Genomic DNA, 4,053 nt, shown 5'->3' with positions numbered 1-4,053 from the left:
GACTGCTAAACAGATGAGGGGGAACAGGCAGATAGTCCAGGAGCCCCTGAGTTCAGCTCAATCCCAAAGGGATTTTCCCATTTTGTTGAGGGGATGGTTCCTGACCAAACATGAACATGGGACATGGAACATGGAACTGGACAGCACAGGAACAGGCCCTTCGGCCCACGATGTCCGTGCTGAACACGATGCCAAATTAAACTAAATCTTTTCTGCCTGCACGTGATCCACATCCCTCCATTCCCTGCACATTCATGTGTCTGTCTAACAGCCTCTTAAACCTCTCTATCGTATCTGCCTCCACCACCACCCCTGGCAGCACATTCCAGGCACCCACCACTCTCTGTGTAAAATACTTGTCCTGCACATCTCCTTTAAACTTTCCCCCTCTCACCTTAAATGCATGTCCTCTAGTATTTGACATTTCTGCCTTCGGAAAAAGATTCTGACTGCCTACCCTATCTATAAACTTCTATCAGGTCTCCCCTCAGCCTCTGATGTTCCAGAGAAAACAACCCAAGTTTGTTCAACCTCTCCTTATGGCTCATATCATCTAATCCAGGCATCCTGATAAATCTCTTCTGCACCCTTTCCAAAGCTTCCACATCCTCGCTGTAATAGGACGACCAAAACTGTGCACAATACTCCAGGTGCAGCCTAACCAAAGTTTTATATACATAGATGCAACATGACTTCCTTACTCTTATACTCAATGCCCCAACCAATGAAGGCAAGCATGCCGTACGCCTTCATTACCACCCTATCTGCTTGCGTAGCCACTTTCAGGGAGCTACGGACTTGGACCCCAAGATCCCTCTGTACATCTATCTGTTAAGGGTCCTGCCATTAACTGTATACTCTTCCTATACATTTGACCTCTCAAAGTGCAACACCTCACACTTGTCCGGGTTAAACTGCATCTGCCATTTCTCCGCCCATAGCAGTAACTGATCTATATGTCTATAAGTGCAGTCAGGGCCGACAGTGGCACTAGGAGTGGCTCGGCTGTGCGGCGGGGAGCAAGGGAGCTGTAGCAATAGGGTAATCATTAGTAACAGTGACACACAGGAGCTGCTGCGGCTGTAAATGTACAAGTGGTTTAAAGAAAAGTGTATTTCCAGATTACATCTGATGTGCCACATCAAAGGGCAGTAACAGCTGGTGTATAGGAGGTAACATTTTGGCATGGATGGAACATTGACAGGCTAACAGGAAACAGACGGCAGGCACACATTGGTCCTTTTCTGGTGAACAAGATATTAACAAAAATTGTGTCACAGGTGTTATGGCTTCAACTTTTGACAAGTTATATAAATGACAGATCAAGGAATGGAAAGTGTCATTGCTAAGATTTCTGATGACACAAAGATAGACAGGAAAATGTGCGAGGACCACATAAAGAGATTAAAAAAGGATATGGAACATTGAACAGTACAGCAGAGGAACAGGCCCTTCGGCCCACGATGTCTGTGCCGAACATGATGCCAAATTAAACTAAACCTATCTGCTGGCACAATATCCATATCCCTCTGTTCCCCGTGCGCACATGTGTCTGTCTAAAAGCCTCTTAAATGCCACTATCGTGTCTGTTTCCACCTGGCAGAGTGTTCCAGGCACCCACTGCTCTCTGTGTAAAAAAACTTGCCCCACACATCTCCTTTAAACTTTCCCCCCTCACCTTAAAACCAAGTCCTCTAGTATATGACATGTTAAAGCTCTGACTGTCTACCCAATCAATGCCTTGCATAACTTTATAAACTCTATCAGGTCTCCCCTCAAAGTCTGATGCTCCAGAGAAAACAATCCAAGTTTGTCCAACCTCTCCTTGTAGCTAATACTCTCACATCCAGGCAGCATCCTGACGAAGCTCTTCTGCACCCTGTTTAAAGCTTCCACATCTTCCTGTAATGGGGTGACCAGAACTGCACACAATACTCCAAACGCAGCCTAACCAATGTTTTATACAGCTGCAACATGACTTCCCTAATTCTTATACTCAATGCCCCGACCGATGAAGACAGACGTGCCATACGCCTTCTTTACCACCCCATCTACATGTGCTGCTAGTTTCAGGGAGCTATGGACTTGGACACCAAGGTCCCTCTGTACATCAATGTTTCCAAGGTTCCTGCTATGTACTGTATACTTTCCCCTGACATTTGATCTCCCAAAGTGCAATTCCTCACACTTGCCAGGATTAAAGTCCATCTGCCATTTTTCTGTCCATATCTGCAAACGATCTCTATCCTGCTGTATCCTTTGACAATCTTCTTCACTATACACAACTCCACCAATTTTTGTGTCATCCACAAACTTTGTGTCATCAGTAAATCAGCCCATCCACATTTTCGTCCAAGTCATTTACATATATCACAAACAACAGAGGTCCCAGCATTGATCTCTGTGGAACACCAATGGTCACAGACCTCCAGTCAGAATAACACCCCTTCACCACTGCCTTCTGTCTCCTATGGTGAAGCCAATTTTGAATCCAATCTACCAAGTCTCTGTGGATCCCATGCATTTTAATCTTCTGGATCAGCCTACCATGAGGGACCTTGTCAAAGGCCTTACTAAAGTCCTTGTAGACAAAATCCACTGCCCAAGCCTCATCAATCATCTTCGTCACCTCCTCAAAAAACTCAGTCAAGTATGTAAGACATGACCTGCCCCACACGAAGCCATGCGGACTGTCCGTAATCACCCCATGCTTTTTCCAAATGTGAGTAAATCCTATCCCTAAGAATCCTCTCCAAGAGCTTCCCTACCACTGAGGTGAGACTCACTGGCCTATAATTCCCTGGATTATCCCTATTGCCCTTCTGAAATAAAGGAACAACGTTGGCTTTTCTCCATTCCTCTGGGACCTTGCCTGTGGCTGGAAAGCATACAAAGATAGAGGTGTTATATAAGTAAGGAAAGGTCTGGCAGAGGGAGCATTATGTGGGAAAAGGTGGATTTGTTCACTTTTCCAGGAAAATTAATAAGAAGCATATAATCTAAATAGTGAGAGATTGCAGAGTTCTGAGCTGTAGCACCATAGAAAGCATCCTATCTGGATACATCACGGCTTGGCACGCCAACTGCTTTGCCCAGGATCGCAAGAAACTGCAGAGAGTTGTGGACATCACAGACACCAGCCTCCCCTCCTTGGACTTGGTGAAGCAGCCAGCATAATCAAAGACCCCACCCACCCGGGACATTCTGTCTTCTCTCCTCTTCCATTGGGTAGAAGATACAGGAGCCTGAGGGCACGTACAACCAGACTTAAGGACAGCTTCTACACCACTGTGATAAGACAATTGAACGGTTCCCTTATACGATGAGCTGGACTATGACTTCACGATCTACCTTGTTGTGACCTTGCACCTTATTGCACTGCACTTCCTCTGTAGCTGTGACACTTTACAGAAACTGTTATTTTGTTTACCTGTACTAACTCAATGTAACTGCACTGTGTAATGAATTGACCTGTACGATCAGTATGCAAGACAAGCTTTTCACTGTACCTCGGTACAAGTGACAATAATAAACCAATACCAATAGAGGTGATTCCCAAAAGGCCAGTACACCGGGCAAAGCGTCATTGGACAAGCTAACATAATGTCAGTGGTTATTACGAAGGGAATTGAAAGCAGTTCACCAGACTAATATCTGGGAACGGGCAGGTTATTTCAGGAGCAAAGGTTGAACAGATAGAGCAGCAAAATAGTATTGAGGCACATGTGCAGCCTCATCTTATTCAGTGGCAGAGCAGGCATGAATTACCAAATGCCCTGCTCTTGCTCCTATTCATTATGTTTCTTAAAACAAGCACAACGCATTGAAAACCCTCCGCCCCTCAGGGACCTCAACCCCTCAGGGACCTCAGCCCAACCCTGGGTGCAATGTCCCAACACCACAGCCCTTCCAGCCCCGCCCCCTCACCACCTGCCACTCACCCGGGAATCCGTCGACGTCACAGACCCGCCCCCCCCACACGGCGCCGATTGGTTAGAGATGGAAGGCGGGACCCAGCGGCGCGTCACCGTTTCGCTGCGTGATTGGCCAAGC

Source organism: Pristis pectinata, chromosome 23 (assembly GCF_009764475.1).
Source record: "Pristis pectinata isolate sPriPec2 chromosome 23, sPriPec2.1.pri, whole genome shotgun sequence".
NCBI lineage: Eukaryota > Metazoa > Chordata > Chondrichthyes > Rhinopristiformes > Pristidae > Pristis > Pristis pectinata.
The sequence above is the reverse complement of the archived record's forward strand: the minus strand, read 5'-3'. Positions refer to the sequence as shown.